The sequence below is a fragment of the Theropithecus gelada genome, chromosome 1, assembly GCF_003255815.1.
Source record: "Theropithecus gelada isolate Dixy chromosome 1, Tgel_1.0, whole genome shotgun sequence".
NCBI classification, from domain to species: Eukaryota; Metazoa; Chordata; class Mammalia; order Primates; family Cercopithecidae; genus Theropithecus; species Theropithecus gelada.
The window spans coordinates 201,441,354-201,449,749 of NC_037668.1; the positions used below are offsets into that span (position 1 = coordinate 201,441,354).

The 8,396-nt window shown below is 35.4% G+C and overlaps 1 pseudogene; it reads right to left on the reverse strand.

Annotated features, from left to right (window-relative positions):
• Nucleotides 1-6,793: 6,793 nt before the first annotated feature.
• Nucleotides 6,794-6,996, reverse strand: LOC112615018 (annotated as a pseudogene).
• Nucleotides 6,997-8,396: the final 1,400 nt, after the last annotated feature.

Genomic DNA, 8,396 nt, shown 5'->3' on the forward strand with positions numbered 1-8,396 from the left:
GGTATTCCTCCCTTTTGTCTCTTATTTTTGAAACAGAAACAGACATGGTTTCAACAATAAGGAAATAAAAGGGAGAAAATAGTTTTACTCTTTACCAATTATGGAAGTTTATGACATCAGCAATAGGCATTGTTCTACATGAGTTATTGGCTTCTATACAAGTCAGAACTGATGCTGTAAGCAATGAAGCAAACTCTGGTTGACTAGAAAGAAATTAAAATGATATTAATGGAGCTCAAGAAATAGGTGGAAGGGCTGACCAACCAAGGTTGAGCTCGTGTTTCAGAAATGTCACCCACAATCATGTTCCAGAAGTGGTCTGATGAGGAAAACACTGATTCTGCATCTCCTGAACATCGATGCTATAGTTGGCAGGTCCACTACTGCTCTATCACGAAGTTGACTGTAAAAAATGATGACTCAAAGCTTCTGCTACTACCTTCACCAGAATGTAGATTCCTCATGGTTTATTCCTTCATGTAGCTCACTTCTCAATCAGAATCTCCAGCAGATATTCTACTCTCCCTTTAACATTTTATTTACAAAATTTCAAATCTAGAGAAAAGTTGAATGAATAATATCATTTATTAATATTCTCCAGCAGGTGCTTTTGGTAGGTGGCACTTGGATCATATACTTGCACTCTAGTTGCAAAGAAAGCTAGAAAAATATAATTTCTAGTAATAATTACCTAACCTAGTAATTTTGACTCAACAAATTTATCATTCTTACAGTTGTATAAATCAGTGACAATTAGGAAAGCAACCACTTTTATGATCAGGTCAGATTATCTAAATACTCACATATTCTATATGACTTTTACTTCTCTTTCAAGGCAAGATAATCATCCCCTTTAGGAAATTTTTCATACGATGTTTTCAGTCTTCATTTTCTTTACCTTTCTGTACCATTTGATATCACCTCGTATTGTTTAATGTTTACCTTCCCTGTAAGATGTAAACTCCATGAAAGTGCAAAGTGATTCTGAGAGATGTTTCCAAAGTAGATTCTGTGTTTCGTCTCTAGTGCTTGGCACCGAGTAAAGTCTAAGGAATAGATCCTGAATGATTTTATATGTGAATGAAGAATAGGCTAATGGGTAAGTTTCAAAATACAAGTTCAATTCCTAATTGAATTGAATTGAATTCACTTGCATTTTCCCACTTACAAATTTTATGTTTCTTTGTGTTTTTCGACATATAATTTATAAATTTATTGCCAGTTCTACCTCAGTAAAATTGTAGAGAAATTCCACAAACTGATATTAATATTTGAGGTAAGGAGATTTTGAAGATGAAAGATATTTTTTGAAGTGTAGATAAATACTGTTGAGGGTGTTCCGTTTGGCTTGTATCCCCATTCATGTTAATGACACTGGGGGTGTTTTTTCAGATTAAAAAGATGAGATCTAGAGGGGTTAGGAAACTTGTCCAAAACCAATCATAGAAATACTGAAACTAAAAATCATGTTTTTTAGGTATCAGTCTATAATTGCTTTTCTACTCCATAATGCTGCTTTTCAAATTTTTACTATATGAAGAAATAAAGATTTTTTTAGTATTTATCTAAATATAAAATCAAATATGTAACTTATCCAGAGGATAACATCATCAAAACAGAAAAAGAGTCCTCCATTAATACAGAAAGTCTCATAGCATCTTAGAGACTATGTTGCACAATTTCTCCCGAGCAAGAATTCTAGCTGCAGCATCTATTATGCATTTGAATACATATAGCCCACTCTTAGATATGCCATTTCCTAATTGTGTTTTCTTTCACATCGATTTCCTGCAACTTCAGCCACCTCACTTGCTAGGCAAGGGTAAAAACATTTACCTGCTTACTGAATACAGAAACGGGGAGCATATAATAAGCCTGTATAAGTGAATGTTCTTTGAAAAAGCCAATTAATGTAAATACATGGTATCTTAGGAGAGATTTTTTTTGAGAGCTTCATTATACAAAAACATAACTTCAAGAAGAATCCCTCTCTGGATAAGTCAAAAGCCCTATACACCATTTATTTCAATTCTAGGGAATACTGCTCTAAATATTATGCACCTGTATTCCCAAGCTCTGGGCCATGAAGCTTTTGTTCATTTTCTTTCATTTCGATTTTCTGATTTGTCTCTCTGACCATAATGCTAGTATCAAACAGTACAGATGTGTCTCCTCTGTTCTTGAGACAGACCTGTTTGGGAATTTCAAAGACATGGAGGACCATATCCTAGGACTGAAACAGTGTATAAGTGGCCCAGTAAACTCTGTTGCCAGAAAATTTCTGCAAGAGTATTATAAGGCCCATTTGTATGAATGAGGAAATAGAAACTGTGAGAGGAGCCCTAGCTAGCTCACTGCTGGTAAGTGGAAGAGCAAATATCAGAGCCTGTATCTCTGATTCCAATTTCTGCTCTTCAGGGAACCAGGGAGTTGAAAACAGGAAAGGGAATAAAAGCTGAGCAAAACTAAGGCTAAGAGCCAACTGGGAGAAGAAATAGAGTTTTAAGATTTTAAAAGGGTACTTAAATTCTGTATTTAAAAAGGAAGAAGAGATGGAGAAGTAATTTCAGGGAGTTGACGGAAAGAGAAAACAGTTTATAGTTCTCTTATCTTGAGGATTTGGAGAGTTGTTAGTCAATTTTATTGTTTTAATTTGAGAATGAATCAGCATCGCCTTGGGCAGCACAGCTGTCACTATCAGCAAGAGAGTAACACAAGATCAGATTCAGCAAAGAACTCTGGAAAAAGACAATTGTCCTCATCCTTCCAATCCTATAGAAGGTTCAAGTTTGTAAGGGGTGGAAAATTAGGGGCTGATATGATTAATTTTAACGTGTCAACTTAACTGTGCTAAAGGATTTCCAGATAGCTGGTAAGACATTATTTCTGGGTGTGTCTGTGGTGGGGTTTCTGGAAGATATTAGCATTTGAGTCAATAGACAGTGCAAAGAAGATCAGCCTCATCAATGTGTGTGGGCATAATTTAATCCTTTGAGAACCTGAGTAGAATAAAAGTGTGAAAGGTGAGCAAATTTGCTGTCTGCTCAAGCTAGGACATCCATTTTTGCCTGCCCTCAGACATTGGCACATCTGGTTCTCGAGACATCAGGTTTGAAGTAGAATTATACCACCTTCTTTCTTGGACCACTAGCTTGGAGATGGAAGATCATGGGCCTTTCAGCCTCCACAAATGTGTGAGTCAATCCTCATAACAAATCTCTTTATCTATATCTATCCTATTGGCTCTGTTTCTCCAGAGAACCCTGACTAATACAGAGATGTCATGACTTAGTAAACTGATTCTATGCATTATTTGAAGTCATAGAAACAAAGTTGTTTTACCAGCTACAACATTCACTGTTCATCCTGATTCATTTTAATTTTAATAAATATTATTTAGGGTATCATAACCTGGGGAGAAAACACAAACATTAGGATGAGCTGTTCTTTTTCTTTTTTAGCTTCATCTTATGAATTCCTTTTCTTGGTAATTAATGTTTTAACATGTTACAATGTGCTTTCATGTTAGGATTTTCAGATATTACATGGAACATACCTACGCTAAAATATATTTGTTGATTATCTGAAATTCGGATTTCATTGGTTGTCCTATATTTTATCTGGCAACCCTATCTTATGTCCATTGTTTTCACTTGAGGTCTACAACAACCTTGTTGTGGTTAAGAATTATAATAATTTTCAAATAAATAAGCTGAGAGGCAAACCTTTTAATTGACTTTTCAAAATTCTCTTAAGTCCCTAGATACACAGTGATGTGTATTGTTGCAACTAATGTAAGTCTGAAACTGTTCAGCAGACTGAGAAAGAGAAATACAGGGACAGAGGCAGAGGGACAAAAAAATAATGAGGAAATTAAACCAATATCTGACATTGAAGATCTCACCAGTAGGACTGGACTATATATTTCTAAAAAAAAAAATGTTGAAAATAGATCTGATTTAGATGAGATCCATAATCAAGCCATCTGGTTTGTGAGCAGAGCATGACAGCAGGAATGCTCCCAGTGAAAATGGTGTCACTGGATCTTAAATAATAGCAAAGGGAAACACAGCTTTTCCGAGAAGAAGATCAGAATATCAGCCATGGCTGTGAGTGAAGTGATGTGGTCTAGTTTTTAGAGAAGCGGAACAGAAAAAGAGGTAAGTGCCAAATACAGTCATGGCACAGAGGAGGGAATATTTGAACTGGGTTTCAGATGCGGAAGGAAGGTGTCAGTCATTCAGGGGAAAAGAACATTAAGAAATTTGATTTTCTCTTTTCACCAAAACCCCCTGACAGATTTAAAATTAAATGTACAAAAAGAAGAAAAGCTAAAATTAAAGAAAATACACATGTACATTGAATTGGGGTTCTCCAGAGAAACAGAACCAGTAGGATGTGTATGTATGTATGTATGTATGTATGTATGTATGTATGTATGTTAAAGAATTGGTTCATGCAATTGTGGAGGCTGAGAAATCTCAAAATCTGCAGTCAACAAGCTGGAGACCCAGGAGAGCTGATGGTATAGTTCCGATCTAAGTCTGAAGGCAAGAGAAGACCTATATTCCAGTTTGAAGACAATCAGGTAGAAAGTCCAACTTCTTCCTTACCCCACCATTTGTTCTATTCAGGCTTTCAGAGGTGAGACCCACTAACATTGGAAAGGATAATCTGCTTTACTCAAATGTTAAACTCATTCAGAAACACACTCACAGGTACACCCAAAATAATGTTTAACTCAATACCTGGGCACCCCATGGCCAGTCAAGCTGACACATGAAGGTAACCATCACATATATTAAACTCATTTGAAATGGCCATGAACTTTCTAAACATAAATTCAGTGAAAGAAAACTCAGAAACTATTTCAACCACATAAACATACAATAATTTTTGTCTCTCCAAACACCATAAAAACTTAAATATTAATTGTCAAATAGGGAAAAATGTAATATGTATGGCAAAGCACAGACATCTTCACTATATAAGTTTTATAAAATATCAGGAAAAACACAGATACCTCAAAAGAATAAAAGGACAGAAGGAAGAAAGAAAGTTAATTAATAGAAAAAGAAGTACAGATATGATTTAACACAGTAGAAATCAATGAAATATAAGTTACAATAAAACACAATTTTTGTCAATTTGGCAAATTTTAATGGCATAATTATTAGTGTTAGTAAGAGTATAAAGAGAGTTCTCTGCCACACATGCCTCACGTGGGAGTCAATTTTGTACAATTTGTTAGGTTAGCAATTTGTCTTCTTAGAGAGGTTCAATTCAAGCTCAAATTTTTGTTAAAAGATTCAGAGAAGTATTTAAAATAATGAAAATAAAAACACCTCAAATGTCTTACAACACAGGATCTGTTAAGTAAGCCAGTTTCCTCTAGAGAAAAGAATATTAGATAACTCTTGGAAGATGTATTTTGGTGAATATTTACTGCATTGGAAAAGTCTCCAGAGAAACAATTAAGTGGAAAAACAGAGGGGAAAAAGCTATATTTTTATAAAGCACACACGTGCACACCCCCACACACCCCCACTATAAAGCGCTGGAAGGAACTCACTGAAACAATAGTAAATTTATGAGTAATTTTAATATTCTTCTATATATTTTAACTTTTATAATCATAAATTTAGTATTTTGAAATTAAACTTTTTTATAAAGTCAACATGCATACTGAGAAATGAACAAATAACAAAGGAACAGCTGGATGAAATTTTACAAACTTGAACACATTCTTGTAACTACTCCCCAGACCAAGAAATAACTCCCTATTTGCATTCTCCCAGTATCTATCTTGGGACAGCTATTTTTCCCTACTTTTACCTGATTTTGAAGTTTGTGTAAGTGGAACGTATAGTATCTCACTCATGATGTTTGGCTTCTTTTGCTCCAGTTTATGCTTGTGAGGTTCATTCTTCTCATGTGCAGCACTATTTTATTTGTTCTCTCATTATTGTATAATGTTTCATTGCATAAATTTACCACCATTAATTTATTTTTTCTATTGTAGATAGGGGTTTGGGCTACATTTTTCGATGTGTCATTCGGGTGAACATAAATACACAACTTTATTTGGCATATACCTTGAAGTGAATTTACTGGTGTATTAGTTCATTTGCACACTGCTATAAAGAACTGCCTGAGGCTGGGTAATTTATAAAGGAAAGAGGTTTAATTGAGTCAGTGTTCAGCATGGCTGTGGAGGTCTCAGGAAGCTTACAATCATGGCAGAAGGTGAAGGGGAGCAAGTCACCTTCTTCACAAGGCAGCAGGAAGGAGAAGTACTGAGCGAAGAGGGAAGAGCCCCTCACATGATCATCAGATCTTATGAGAACTGACTATCATGTGAACAGCATGGGGGAAACTGCCCTCACAATTCAATTATCTCCACCTGCTCCATCTGGTCTCTCCCTTGACACGTAGGGATTATGGGGACTACAATTCAAGATGAGATTTGGGTGGGGACACAAAGCTTAACCACGTCTACTGGATTGTTGCCATTTGTCTGTTTAGCTTTATTAGATACTACCAAACTATTTTCCAAAGTGGTTGCATCAATTTTTACCCTTGCTAGTAGTGTATAAAATGTCTAATGGTTTCACATTCCCACCAACTTTAGTATTGTCAGTTGATTTCTTTGTTTTGTTTTCGTTTGGTTGGGTTTGTTCACTTAAGCAATTCTGGTGGGTGTGTATTTAAGTTATTATGATTTTAATTGTTGTCTAATAAAATTGAGCACCTTTTCATATATTATTGGTGTTTTTTTCCTCTTTTAAGAAATACCACTCAGTTTGTATTCTCTTCCCTCTACTCTCCCAAAGAAGGAGAAAAATGACCAGCAATGGCAAACACAGTTGCAGCAAACCAAGGTCAAGAGCTAGCTTCATGCTCAGGAGAGAATGCTGCTGTCTGTCCTCATGGTTTTCTGGTTCTTTAGGCATTCAGAGAAACTTCTCCCATAATGATCCCTGAAAGAATAGTCTTTGGATATGCACTATTGGAATTCTTCTGCATTTATTCTATTAATATGTAGTAATTACTTATATATACAGGTTATGAGTCCTATATTGATTATATTTATTGCAAATATCTTCTTCTAATAGGTAGTTTGCCTCTTGGCTCATAATGGTTTATTTTTGTTATTATTATTGTAGTAAGAACACTTGGTATGCATAAGACAGTTAACTATAGGCACAATGTTATACAGAAGATCTATAAAACTTATTCATATTTTATAACTAAAAGTTCATACCCATTGAATGCCCTAATGCCCCTCCATCCATTCTCTAACAATCACCATTCTGCTCTAAGTTTCTGTGAGTTCAACTCTTTTAGATACTTGACATAAAAGGAATCATGCAGTGTTTGTCCTTCTGTGGAGATAGGAAGGCAGGCTGGTTTCCTAACTTAGCGTAGTTTAGAGAAAAAGAACAAAAGCCCTGTACTCAAGCTGTAGCTTACCTAACGTCAAGCCAATCAGCACCAAAAGACCCAAGGCACTATTTACCACAAGTTCCTGTCTTGGGCTGAGGAACTGCCTGGCCAAGTTCCCTAGGGCCTTTCCTGCACAGTTAGACTTAAACTTCACCTTACAGTGACCTCATTTCAATGCTAAAAATTATGCCCAGGAGAGGATATTTACAATGATAATGTAACGTGCTAGGTATGAAGAAGCATGTAAAGCCACTGTTCAAGTGCTAGAGAAACCCCTCCTGGACATATCTGAAGAAACTCTTTCCCATACTTCTCTTGAGGTGCAGCCCACCCTTTTCCTTTGGTGGTAGACTCCGTTGTGCACAAGCTTAATATACTTTCACTTTCTCTCTTCTGCTATGTCTGGTGATCTCCTTTGATTTCTATCTGGGAGATTTCAAGAACCCAGAGCGTGGTGCTGGTAATACTGTGACTGGCTTATTTTGTTTAGCATAATGTGCTTAAGATTCATTAATGTTGTCACATATGGTAGAATTTCCTTTTTTAAAGGCTGAACAATATTCCATTACATATATACACACACACACACACACATATATATGTGTGTATATATATATCAGAATGGTTAAAGAAAATGTGATATATATATATTTAAAGAAACCATTCATCCATTGATGGAAATTTCCATTTGTCATCTACTAAATATATTCAGAAATTTTGATTGAGATCAGAAGGTGTGTACAGACAAATAGGGGGCAGGTTTGCCATCTTTACAATATTGATCGTCTAATAAAGAAACATGGTATGTCTCTCAAGTTAATTACATGTTATTTGATATCTGTCAAAAATGCTTTGTATTTTTTGTGTGCAGTTGTTTTGTGCATCTCTTGTTAAATTGATTGCTAGTTTTTTATGCTTTTCAAAGTCACCATAAGTGGTATTATTTTAAT